The sequence below is a fragment of the Triturus cristatus genome, chromosome 4_2 (assembly GCF_964204655.1).
Source record: "Triturus cristatus chromosome 4_2, aTriCri1.1, whole genome shotgun sequence".
Classification (NCBI taxonomy): Eukaryota; Metazoa; Chordata; class Amphibia; order Caudata; family Salamandridae; genus Triturus; species Triturus cristatus.
This window is the reverse complement of record NC_140586.1, coordinates 544551227-544564568: the sequence shown is the minus strand read 5'-3', so window position 1 is coordinate 544564568 and position 13342 is coordinate 544551227. Positions and strand designations below refer to the sequence as shown.

Sequence of the window (13342 nt, the reverse complement as noted above, 5' to 3'; positions counted from 1 at the left end):
ATGTTTGTTGGCGCTGAAAGTATTCCTTCAAATACCCATATTAAGGATGCGTTGCGCAAAAACGAACGTGGCAAAGCATGGAGAATGAATAGCTTGAGGATGAGCAGGCACAGATAGAGGTATGGCAGAACAGCTAGCAAAGGTGAAGCAGCGACCTAAGCTACCACTCTGCGTAAAAAGGAAAGATTGCATGTCGGTATAAACGTGAAATGCAGTGAGAACGTACACTAAATGTGGCAAGGTTGTGAAAGTCGCCAATCTTCTGCAGCGCGCAACTTTCTTTTCCAGACCGCCGTCACTGTCTCCCGCAAGCAAGAGGGCTCGCTCACATTTCCTTCTATGAAGACACTATCGGTCTCCGCACGCACGCTCCATCCTTCACGTAACAGAGTGACGTGCTGACTAGAAGCGGCGCGCCTACGTCACGGGCGCGTCCTGCTGCCAACGTCCAGCCTGTCTACGCCGGCGCTAATTTGAAACTAAAAATAAAATAAAACAGGGCTGGGGTCAGCGGCCCGGCCGGATGGCGGCCCTCAGCAGGTGTGTATGTCACTCAATGAGCTTTCGATGCGTCCCGCCCACTACACTGACACTAGGAGCCCTGTGGGAGGGGCCGGGGACGAGTGCCCGTAATGCCTTGACGCTCCCTGCGCGCTGTCAACCCCTGCTGTGAAGGGCCGGGGGTGGGGGTCTCTGCTAGGAAGGAGGGTCTCGCCGTAGTCCGGCCACTGAGCGCAGACCTGACGCGCTGCGACTAACATGGCGGCGCGCGTTGTTTGGGGCCCGCGGGCTGTGAGGCCAGGGGCCGCTCATTGGCCCAGCGTAACTTGGGAGTCCGGAGACAGGAGGGGGCATCCCCGGTCGGATCGGCGAAGCACTGTCCGCAGTGGACAAAGGGTGCTCGGGTTGAGTTGAGGGTTTTGTTTAGTCACGTGGTGTAGGGCAGCCAATGGGGGCGGCAGCTGGGAGGTGGAGGGTGTCAGTAGGAGTGGGTCGGTGGCCGCCATTGCCATGGAAGTGGTGCTCATTGAGAAGGCGATTGGAGCCTGGGTTCGTTGACAGCTCTGTCCCGGCCAAGGGGGGGCCAGGCACCGACTTCAGGCATATACTTGGCAGCGTTGAGGTAACTGATCGCACTGTACGGATGGGGTTGCTTATCTCGTCTTTAAATAACCCAAAATCCAGGTGACTCGTCAGTCGCTCCATCTGTCAGTAGTACCTGGGGATGGCCGTCAGGCGCCCTCTTGCTTTGGTGAGCCCTGGTTGTCATTGCCATGTCTGTATGTTGCGTAAAGGTGCGTACTCTGAAGGGGATCAGACTTCATCGCAGGATACCATGGTGTACAGGACCCAGAAGCCTATCAGGTGTCTGTCTTTGGGACACCGTTGTTCTTTCGTTCCAGGCATCATTCTTCGTCCAAAAATATATACCACCTCTGCCTTTTCAGCTAGCTCGTTACTCATTTGTGTAACGACTAGGTGCTGCTTCTCCCTAACATAGTTTAAGGCTGGTCAAAAATGCACACCGAGTTTAAATCCACTATAATTATCCTCTCATTTTACAGATCATGAAGTTACTTTGATGTTTTACTCTGTTGGGCTTTCTTCTAGATCTGTGTTCTCCAGTGACCCTCTTATGTTGTCAAATGTTGATTTGACTGTATTTTAAAAAAAACAAAATAGCCTATATTACGTTGCTTAACGTCACTTTTTCTGGTTCCCCTACACTTTGTGCATCACTGACAGCAAGTTGGTTATGTTCGGTTCTGCTGAAGTATTTTTTGTCTTTGTATTAAAAGTATAATAAAAGAGTATAAAGAGATTGACCTTAATGATCTAGTTGGTAGGAATTCTATTTGGCACTTTGTGTTTTTTAGCTAAATGTTTTGTTTGTAGATTTTTGCAAGTTTATGTATCTTAAACAAAACATTCAGCGTTAAAAGTAATTCAATTTGAGAGAAAATAAAGATAATGACTTGTGCTTTAATTTTGGGCTTATGATGCAGTTACTTTCCATTATTCCATTTGGGTGGTGTAAATAGCATTGACATCTTACTTTAAAGCCACACGCTGAATAGTCCTTCAACGCCGCATGCTGAATAGTCAGTGGTGTGGTTACCATCTAAGGAATAGTTGCTGTAGGTTTACTTTTGTTTATTTCTCGCTGCACTCCAATTCGGTACAAGTCGCTGTCAGATTGTATGTGTAACCAGGAGGGTGACTCTTGCAGTTTGTTGGCTGTTCACCCAAGCAATTTGTTTTGTTGTCTTTAGTCAGAGCATTGCATGTTTTAGTTGTTGGACAGGCTTTCGCGTCATAAAATTACAGGACAAGGGTTAAACTGTTTTTGTTCCTACCTATTCAATAACTTTTTTCTCTGCTTCTTGCTGCTCCCTGCTAGCCACACCATCTCCTTTACTTGACGCACAAGGCTGTCATAGGACATTATCGTTTTTTAGTTCTGGCTTGAGCCAAGACCTATTGATTTCACTAACAAAGACGTATAGAATAAACATATTGGGGCCTCAGCCACCCGTCTTCATCTATTGGTCCATTGTTGGCATTCATATATTTCTACTACCTCTGCAACATTTAGCATGGTGTAGTGGAACAGCCTACTTCAGCCATTGGCTAACCTCAATGTGAGTGAAGGCATATTTCTGTCTCTCAAGGCACAAATCTGCACACAAAATAGGATACAAATACGTGTTTGTTTTGTTTACATATTACTTTCCTTTGTGACATCATCTTGTTTGGATTTTGCTAATGCTTGCATGCTAAGGATACTACTATCCTTTCTCCCTCCGTCACTTGTGACCAGAATCTTTGAATGGTTAGCATCATCCAAAATTGCATGTCACTTCAGCCATTCATACATAACCCCTAAAACACTGATAATCTACCTTTCCACCATTTGCAGTGCTGGATTCTTTGCTTGCAGCTGTTCCACAGCTGGGCTGCAGGTAACCTTTGTGCACTCTTTTTAATTACAGTATGCATCTAGACTCTTTTATCTCACAGCCACTGCTGCAAGACTCTACGTAACTAGTATTAACAAAATCATCACAGTCTTACTTTCCACAATGACAGTTCTTGTAAAAAGTATTTTCTTGACTAAAATTGATTATTGAAAAAACCTCCTAATCGTTTACATGTTAGGAAGTTATGCCTGATCAGAATAATATACAGAACTTAAACAATGCTTAAATGGTCCCCCTCTCCACCAACACAGCCCCCCTCCCTCAACACCGCTCTCCAACCTCAAGCCCCTGCAACTGAAAAACGAACCTGGTTTGAATTCAACCCCGTCAGTGAAGAAGTTGTCCGCAAAATACTTGCTAATATGAAGCCAACATCACACATCTCGGACCCTCTCCCAGCGACTCTTGTAAAAAGGTTCAGTCACATAATCTCTCCTGTATGCACCAAACTCACCAATTCCTCCCTATCGAGCGGCTCCATGCCAGCTCCCCTCATACTCGTACAAGTAACCCCCCTTCATCAAAAAACCGGAAGCCGACTCAACCGACCTTAATAACTACAGACCGATAACTAACCGCCCGTTCCTCTCCAGAACCATAGAAAATTGTGTACTCACTCAACTCAACACCTACATTGAAAAATACAATTTACGCCTTCCAGTCAAGTCTCAGGGAAGGCTACTGTACAGAAACTGCCATACTTAACATCGTAGATCATCTCCACGGAGCACTGGATGAAGGTCAGGCATTCCTCCTGGACCTATCAGCCGCCCTCGACGCTGTCAACTACGACATTCACCTAAACACCTTCTCAAAGAGAGTAGGCATCAAAGGAACAGTCCTCCAATGGATTGCCTCTTTCCTAAGAAAGCGCACACAGCTAATCAAATGAAAAAGTGAAACCTCTGAGGCTTCGCCAGTCTCTGTGGGTGTCCCGTAAGGGTCAACCCGGTCTCTTGCACTATTTAACCTATATATGTAATCTCTTGCAGTGATCCTTAAGCAAGCTGGAATTACCTATCACCTCTATGTGGATGACACCCAACTCTACATTAAAATCTCAGCAGTCAGTGACATCAAGCACCTAAACAGCACTCTACGCACAGCTCAATCGTGGCTAACTAGCAACCACCTCAAACTCAACCCCAACAAAATAAAACTACTCCTCTTCCAACCCAAAGAAAAATCCTTTCCCTTAACTAGCTGGCTCAAAAACCTCACTGCACTAAACTGAAACTATCCATCTCTGATTCTGTTAAATCTCTGGGAATCATACTCAACAGTCACCTAAGCATAAAGGAAGATATTAGCGCCTCTGCAAAAAGTGCCTTCTACGCACTGAAACACCTAAACAAAAAAAAAAAAAGTTAAAAGCCAGACAAGAGACCACTTCAAAGTTCAAACAGCCTTCTCCTGATCCCACCAAAAATTCAAGAAAGAAAAAAAAATCTAGAGCCTGCTCTTTCTCTGGAAATGCACCCATAATCCGGAACACACTGTCTCAAGACTTGCGCTGCAATCCATCTTTCCCCCACTTCAAGGCGAAATGAAACTACTCCTCAACAAATACCTAAAATCACCCTCCTAAAGCTGGACCGTGCTGCCACTCACAAAGTCACAAGAACTAGGCCTCAGCACCATTATTACAGGGAAAACTCTTCTGCCTCACTCTCCTTATGCCGACAAGTGGCCCACCCCTAGCTTTCCTTGAGCTTTCTTGCCCATCCACTCGACTACACACAGCCCACTGTCATTATGTGACTCAATGTACGGGAAGAGGTGTGGCGCCAGGGCGACTGACTCCTGAAACTGGGGATCACGATTCGATCCCCGGCGGCAGCTTAGCCCAGCCCCATGTGACTGGGCAATAGCTTGCTTAATCTTCCCGACGGCCCCCAGCGCCTAGAGACCCTTATGGGTGGGTGTTCGCGCTTTACAAATGTGGATATGATTATTATTACGTTCACTAATTCCCCATGTGTGTGAGCGTGTGTGTATGTGTATATGTATGTATGTATGTATGTATATATATATATATATATATATATATATATATATATATATATATTGCTGCATCAACCTCAGAAATGTATCGGCCACTGATCCCAATGTCTCCATACATTTCGTTGCATGTGTTGTTTCTACTTCAAAAACTACCAGTTCCTGATAATAAGGCTGTCTTATGTTTTGCTCATGTACTGCAGATTTTGCCTCGGTCTACCTCAATCTGTAAACCACATAATTACTGCTATGCTAATATTCTGATGCCTTCGGGTCCAGTTCGCGCTATATTAAACTCTACAAATAAAAGAAATAAGTACTCGGTCAAGCAATAGCTAAAGTCTTTCTTAGGACCTGGAGGCCATAGATTAAAGAATATATCTGGCCCTAGGTTATGAAATCAATGTAAGAATCCGGCTCTATTTATACTGCACCAAAGTGGGGTACAGTGTGTATAGAGTCCAAGGGTCTCCAGAGGTTTGGCAGAGGTTAAAGTTAGATAGAACCTTACTCTCTAAAGTGTTCCTGAATACAGTTGAGTAAATGCGTTTTAGTTAGTGCAACAATTTTTAAGAATATTCTAGTATTTCAAAAGTTGACACTTAAACTTTTTCACATAGAATCACCAATGTTATCCTATGGGAGGAAATTCACTTAGCAGGTAAGTTACTTTAACAATACTTTTCTTACTCAGTGCTGGATACCTAGATTCAGCACTGGGACATTTCCTGAAAACAGTTGGGAAAATGCGTTTTGGTAATTTGTGTGATTTTTAAGGAATATTCGTAGTTTTCAAAAGTCGACACAAACTTTTTGGGAGAAAAAGTGTCAATGTTATTCTATGAGGAAAAACAGGTTATCGGTTTCGAGGTAAGTAATCGGTCTTTTGAGTTAGGGTTCTGGGGTTAGACTCGGCGGTCTCCCAGGGTCAGTGATGCACTGTTGTTGTACCTTCAGCGGCACTCGGGCGGCATGGTGCCGAGTGTTGAGGCCCAGTGTTATCCTATAGAGGATAGGGGGACTCCGGTTGGTGGCTGCTGGCAAGCAGGCCTCGGGGTTGAGGGAGCAAAGCTCCTATGGTTAAGCTCAGGGCAAGTTGGGGACGAAGTTATCACCAAAGGGGTACCCTCAGCGGCACAAGGGCGGCCGGGTGCAGGGTGCTGTTTTGAGGTCGGGTGCCCTGTTGAATTCAATGGAGATTCTCCTGGACAAAAACACTGCAGGCTCGGGGACGAGGATCTTCCAGGAGTGACCACCACTTCGAGGGGTAAGTTGGGTTGTTGAGGGTTGGTTGGGCACACAAGGCCGTGGGGGCGTCGGGTGCAGGGGTGCCTTGGGACGTCGGATTTTCTTACCCTCTCTGGTCACAGTAGGGGGGGTACTCTAAATTGAGGCTGCAGGTGTCGTCTGGAGGCTTGAGGCAGGTCAGGGCTCGCCGGATCTCGGGTCAGGAGGGCCGGGGGGACCTTCTGGTCAGGAGGGCCAGGGGGACCTTCTCGTGGTATTTTTTCCACTCTAGTTTGGACCTGGTTCGGGGGGTGCAGTGTGGACTGGTTTCACGGTTCCTGGCTGGCACCAGAAGCTGCAGTTCAAACATGACCGGTGTTCACGGTAGAAACAGCTTGGAAAGTAAAGGCAGGCAGGTCCTCCGGGGTTTTTGAGGTTCCTGTCCGCTGGACACGCCGGGGTTTTGCTAGAGCAGGTTAAAGGGGAGACAGCCTGTAGGGCTGGGGCCAAGTCAGTGGGCGTCGTCCTCTTGTTAGCTCTGCATGGTTTCTCGTCCTTCTTCTGCTCTTCTTTTTCTTGTGGTTGCTGGTTCTGAGGAAGGTAGGTTCAGGGTGCACCCTAAATACTAAATTTAGGGGCGTTACAGGTAGGTAAAGGGCAGGGACCAATGGGTCCCTTCCCTGGGGTGGGTACACCTCCTATTTTGCCACTCTCCAGTGGGAGGGGGGCAGGAGCCTGTCCCTGGTTGCTGAGTCCCCCCCCCCCCCCCCCCATCCACAAGATGGCGGGGACTCAAGGTTGTGCTTCACCTCGACTCCCCCACCTGAGGGGTGGAGTTGGCAGAGGCGGACACACCTCTTTTTATCACTTGTTTTTCCCGCCGGTTCTTCCGCCCAAAGTGGGGGGTAGAACCAGTGGGGACCAGTTGCTGAAAGCAGCAAATGGTCTGGAGAGTCTCACAAAGGCGGCAGGCCTTTGAAGTCTCTCCTTCGTGAACCCTGCCCAGCCTGGGGGAGGAAGCCTGGCACCTCGTCCCAGGATGTACATTGTTTCAGGCCCCCGAGAGCAGCGAGCTCTTGACCCAGGGGTCCAGAAACTTGTCTGGTGGTGGCAGCCTAAGCAGCCACTCAGTCAGGTCACTAGTAGTTGGTCGAATTTCGAGATGCCCCCTGTTGTGCATTTTACATTAAATCCCACACTGGCATCAGTGTGAGTTTAATGTGCTGAGAAGTTTGATACCAAACTTCCTAGTCTTCAATGTAGCTATTATGGTGCTGTGGAGTTCGTAATGACAAACTCCCAGCACCACATACTCTTAATGGCAGCGGTCTTGGGCAGTGTAGGGGTACAGAGCTCATGCAAATGTACCCTCACCACTGGTATAGGGCACCCAGCCAGCTAGAGGGGTGACTGATTTATGCCAGGGCAGTGGTTTGTAGGCATGGCACACGGGGATGTGTGACCTCTGAGGGTGGCTCAATAAGTGCTGCAGTCCTTAGAGGCCTTCTCTGGTCACAGTGCCCTGGGTACCATTTACCAGGGGCTGACATGTGGCCAGAGATGCAAATTGGGTTTGTTTTTGGGGAAGGAACACAGGCCCTGGGAACCTGATTGGCAGGGACCCAGGGCACACCATGAAAAAGTGCAGTAGTAGTCTGTCAAAAAGTGGGGGGGTTACTGCAACAGAAACCAACTTTCCTACAATCAAGCCTCTCTCCAGGCTAGCCCCTTTTTTTGTGGATAAGCGTTTTTGTTACACTTGCGTTAGGGTTTCTATAAACAAATTATTGAGAACAGACTGATTTCTAGTCTAGGCTCCTTTCTTTTTTGTTTGATTGAGGTTATGGTATGTACTATACAGGTGCCATGGTACCAGGGTTTTAGTAGATCTCAGTGTTCCTTGATGCCAATAAAGCCTTAGATTCATTATAATGGCCCTTTCTGTTTGCTGTCCTTTGCTGGATAGGACTGGGACATTATTTCCTTGGTACCATGAACCTGCTCTATAGGGGCTCTATTTGTCAATATTTAGTTTACTTACTGCTCGTAATAGGCAGGGACAAAAAACAGCGAGGCACCCCTGTTGCTTTTATTTGGCTTGCCGATCGAGCCGCTTGCCTCAATGCTCCGAGAGAAACCTCTTTATAGGGGCTACAATTGCCCACATGGCAATATGTCCTTTCCCTTTATGCGGATGACTTGTTGCATTTTTTCCAGGATCCCATTTTAACCTCCGCCCCATCATATGTGGTGTCATCCGCTTCAATTTTGCTGGCCTGCATATTAATTGGAATAAGTCTGAAATATTCCTGCTTACAGATGCTACTACTCCAGTGCCTCTGGCTTCTTGCTAACATGGAAACTTGGCACGATCCGTTTGGTATACAGATTACGCGGTCAACAAGATACGGTCTATGTAATAATTATGATCTGGTACGGGATGGCTTCGTGACCTGTATTGAGAGATGGGTTACCCCTCTTTTATCCTTGGGGGGGGGGGGGGGGGGCTTTAATCAAGATGCTACTTCTACCTAAGCTACTTTACTTGTTCATGATCCTTCCCATCCCTCCTGTGAGGAACAGTTTCGCCCAGCTCTAAACTATGCTGACGAGAATTGTCTGGGGCAGGAGGAATCTGAGGGTGAGTTGGGAGCGACTCTTCGTGTGCCTATGAACCGGGCCGTTTTGCTGTCCTGGACTGGAACTCTACTTTCTAAAGGCTCAGGCACATTATGCCATTTATTGACTTAGTCCGTGGCCTCTAGTACCCCATCTCTTGATTGAACGTGATCAAATTGACAAGGGCCGCCTCAATGCTATACTTGCTATACGGCTGTCACGCCCTGGTAGTTGGATCAAATCGGTGTGCTGTAATCAATGGGCCATTTGGACACTAACAAGGAGTGCTGGATTTCTGTTGCTTTACTCCCCCAAAATACTTATCTTGGACAGCCTATCTCTGTCTCCTATGTCTGATAGACATGTTAACGACATGCTGCACCAGCTTGGGATTGTCGTTGTGGATCAACAGTTTTAGGATGGACAGTTGCTCTACCTTGAGCAGTTCCACTCCTTGGGTGAGCTTAATGTGCTTGAGTTTTTCGCCTACTTTCGGCTTTGCCATGTTGCTGCTGCACAATGACCTGGCCTCCTCTGTGAACTGCGGGAGTTACCCATCACACAGATGCATGTATCCTCCAATACCAGGGCTTATGTTTCCCGACTGTACAGGATGACTGAACTTTTACTCCCCCTGTGCGATGCTACACTCCTGGACACACTGAGGGAGGGGTGGGGGGGGCAGACTTTGGGACCCCTCTGTCTGATGAGGGTTGGGCTCATTTCTTTGAATAAACAAAAGGTGTCTTGCCTAACCACAACATAGACTCCTTTTTAGGTCTCGCTGAGACAGCGAAAGCTGTCTCTTTGAGACATTTTGTAAGTGGGTTTTCAAAAGTGCTACCCACATGGTTTTGCTGGCCTAGAGCTTGAGTGCACGATGGCGTGCACGTGCACAGCTGCTCCTCTGCTCCTTGCATTCCCCCCTCCCTTCTCACCCAGCCCTTTGATGCTCAGCTCGCATTTCCCTCCCTTCTAGCTTTGTTTCTTTAGTCTGTTTCATTCTGGCGCCTCTACTCCTCCCATTCCCCCCCCTCCCTTTTCGCCCAGCCCTTTCAAGCTCTGCTCCCCCCCTCCCCTCCAATCTCGCCCAGCCCTTCTTGTCACCTCTGCTCGCATTTCCCCCCTCCCTTCTCCCCCTCCCTTTTCGTTAGTTTTGTTTGCCTGTACTTCTCACTAGACACTTATTCCAAATCGCTGTGACTCATGCTGCCCTGCTTGTTATCTATCTGGCTCGCTAATGGGGTCACTTTAATGTTATTGCCTGGGCCGGTTTTTTGACCCAACCGGACCCTGCTTTCTAGCGCTTGGAAACAGAGAGCTGCGCTTAGCCAGCTGCCTTAGCCCTCGGTAATACAAGTTTACTGCCAGCTTGTCTTCCTCGGGTATTGATGGGCTGTGCAAACAAAGCAAAACATAATTCACTCTGTGGCCGTAATTACGAGTGAGGAGAAGCGAAATTGATGCATGTGCGGTTATTTCGCTCTGTCCGACAAGTGTAAACCGCATGTAAAGTGTTAAATTGATAAAATCGCATGCTATGTGTTTGCATTAGGCATGGCAGAAATTTAATTAATGCTGCCTTATTTGCAGAATATCTGTAATTTCGCAAAACACATGCAAACTTCCCGAAATTATGTTAATATATCATGTTGTGTAATTGTGCCACATTTTGTAGAAAACTTTGAGAGCATGGCCACAATGAAAATAACCAAAGCACCAACGGTGGTTGTATCATTTGTGTTTTTCACAGTATTTTTTGTGCAAAATGCACCCTGGCATCAAAATTTGATGCCAGGACTCGTTTTGCAAGACAATATAGCATTAAATCACAGATTGGCATTTTGCGTCATTTGACATAATTTTCCTAAAAGTTCTCAGATTTACGCAAAGGAAACTTAAATGGATTTTGCAAGTTCCTAATCTGCAAGCAAACACATCTGGAATTATTGAGGGGTCAAATGTAATTTACAATGAGAGCAGCTGCTATTATACGTTCTGTGGTAAGTGTTTCCACTGAGGAATTAGTGGCAATTTGTCCTCGCGTCCAGATCAGGTGCAAATCTTTTTCCATAAATATAAAAAAATGGTGAAAGGCATATTTACAACAAGCATTGGCATAGCCAATAAGTCTCGCCTTTGGGACCTTATAAGTGTTTAGCCATGCAACAGTTGCATAACTAAACACTTATAAGGTCCCAAAAGCGAGACCTATTGGCTATGCCAATGCTTGTTTAAAATGTAACTAGCCAAGTTTAATACTCTTAACTTCGTTTGAATTGGATTGACCAGTCCTGGTCCTCTGCCTGTGCCCAATGCTTTATAGATCCCTCAGGCTTTATACACTTGGTGTGGAACTGTCACCCCATTTGGGGAGTTTGGGTGGACTTGGCTGACTCAGTTGCTGGCATAACTCACATGCCAATTCCCTGTGCTCTGGGGTGATCCTAGATTATGTTGCAGAATTACCCCGCACCAAGTAGTGGCTGGTAGTCTTCCTGTTATTACTAACCTGGTGCCGGGTGGCCAAGGCATGGACATAGGGCCCACTCCCCAAGCGCTGTGATAGGTTGAAGGATGTAATTTTCTGTAGCAAAGAAGCTGACCACATATGCTTTGTTGCAAACTTCATGACTGAGGCCCCAGCCCATTTGGGGGCCATACCTGAAATACATGCGTCACATAGTAGCTGACGATATGAAGTCCGCTGCACCCTCTTTGGGCCATCCACTCTTTTGTCACTGGCTGATCTATACCCCTTATGTGTCCTGCAGGCTGCCCTGATGATATTCCTTCAAGATAGGTGTATGACTGTTATATTAGGTTGGTGTACGCCCTCTGCTCCCCTCCACTCATGCAACTTTATATGTACTTTCATATATCTTTTCTTTATATGCATGATTATAATTTGTCACTTTTGATCGACTTAAGTTATTACGTTCTTCTCACTTTGTTGACTACTCTGTCGCTGCCTCTAATATATAAAAAAAAAATACCCCAACATTTTTTTAAATTAAACCAGGGGTGTAGCAATTGATTTTAGGTGCTGACACTGGATTGGGGCTTTTTTTCTTTTTCTTTTTTGCAAATGTTGGCCTTATTTGTTCAACAACTCTAATGAAGACTTTCCTGGTATTCCTCCTCCACTTCAACAATCCCTGGTAGCTTTGTAAAAACTCATTATTGGCCAACATGATAATGTGATGTAACACAGTGTCCAAGAAAATGAATAAATAGGCTAATGGTAACTGCATTTGCAACCTCGTCTAGGCCCAGTACAGACTCTGGAGGCTCAGCTAATAGTACTAGGGCAGACAGACATACCACAGTATCATCCACCCATAACAATTCAAGGTATGTGCTACTTGTATAGTGCAAACCTAGCTGAAAAGCAGTGATGCAGTGTGCAGGGACAAAGATAAAGATAGTCAATGAGCAATTTGAGCAGAAGCCGGTTTCTGAGAGTGAAGGTGAACTGAACTTAGTTGTAATATAATTCTCTTTTAAGGTATGCCATTAGCTCTTTCCTAAATTACAGGTGGGGTTTGGGCGATAAGTCAGTATATTGTTCCAGATCCTGGGTGCATGAATCGAGAAGTCATGTTGTCATTTTTTTTCTTTTTTGCACTCTGTTTCCACTGTGTGAGGATGTCTTTGTTGCTTTTGTGCAAAGAGCCACTGGAGGTGGTGGTCTGGTCAACCAGATAGGCAGTGTTGCTAGTCGTGATGGCATTATAGAAGCTGTAGCTGGATTTCAAGATGGAACATTCTGGCAAAGGGAGCCTTTTGAGTTCCATCAGGTTAGGATGTTGTGGTCATCCTCATCATACGTCCTTAACCATATACCACTAACCTCACATCCTGTGCTCCCTACCCACCCCCCACTCGCAAGAGAAACCTTGGAGCCAGCATGCAGGCTTATGCTAAGTGTTTCTCACAGTGGGAAGCCTCTGTAATCCCAGTCTTCCCTCCCCCCCCAACGTTTTCTTGGGGCTATCCACTTCCTGTCCTCTTCCATCTCCACAGAGCAGGCATCCCTGCCCAGGAACGACAACTCTTGATGAGGTGCTACAACTCCTGTTTCAGAGAGCGTAACCCTAACCAGACCTAGACAAATCATAAAAATGTTACTAGACCTTCAGGTCTGGAGATTTAAATAATCTACGCGACCTAACTAAGGTACTTGGCCCGTAATCTGGTCTCAAATTGTGTGATCCTGGCAAATATTTTATTTTACAGAGCAGCCTATTTCTTCATTATCACATATGAGAGCACCATCAAATATGCAAGTTCAGCATTTCTTCTGTGCAAAAAAGTTTTATTTGATTTAATAGACTAAACCTTTGCTCCACGTATAATAATAATCTAGACCACATATAGGATACACTTAACCCCTGACCTGTCAGAATGTTTCTTAGTTCAAGTTTAAAATCTGATTTTTAATAAATTTAGTAGCACACTGGCGTTTACAAACAGCATATTTTCTATTGAAATTGCCACAAAACTTCCCACTA

General features: G+C 46.2%; 1 protein-coding gene across 8 annotated transcripts in view; it reads left to right on the top strand.

Annotated features, from left to right (window-relative positions):
• Nucleotides 1-388: 388 nt before the first annotated feature.
• Nucleotides 389-13342, top strand: part of ZNF644 (zinc finger protein 644) — a 580031-nt gene continuing 567077 nt past the window's right edge. For 2 of the 8 annotated variants that reach the window (XM_085602162.1, XM_085602155.1), the window contains exon 1: nucleotides 401-540. The gene's annotated coding sequence lies outside the window, so the exon portion shown is untranslated. Of the gene's footprint in view, nucleotides 541-964; nucleotides 1124-1212; nucleotides 1253-13342 lie in introns of those variants that run through there. The other 6 variants (XM_085602161.1, XM_085602154.1, XM_085602156.1 and 3 more) reach the window with 6 other exon arrangements.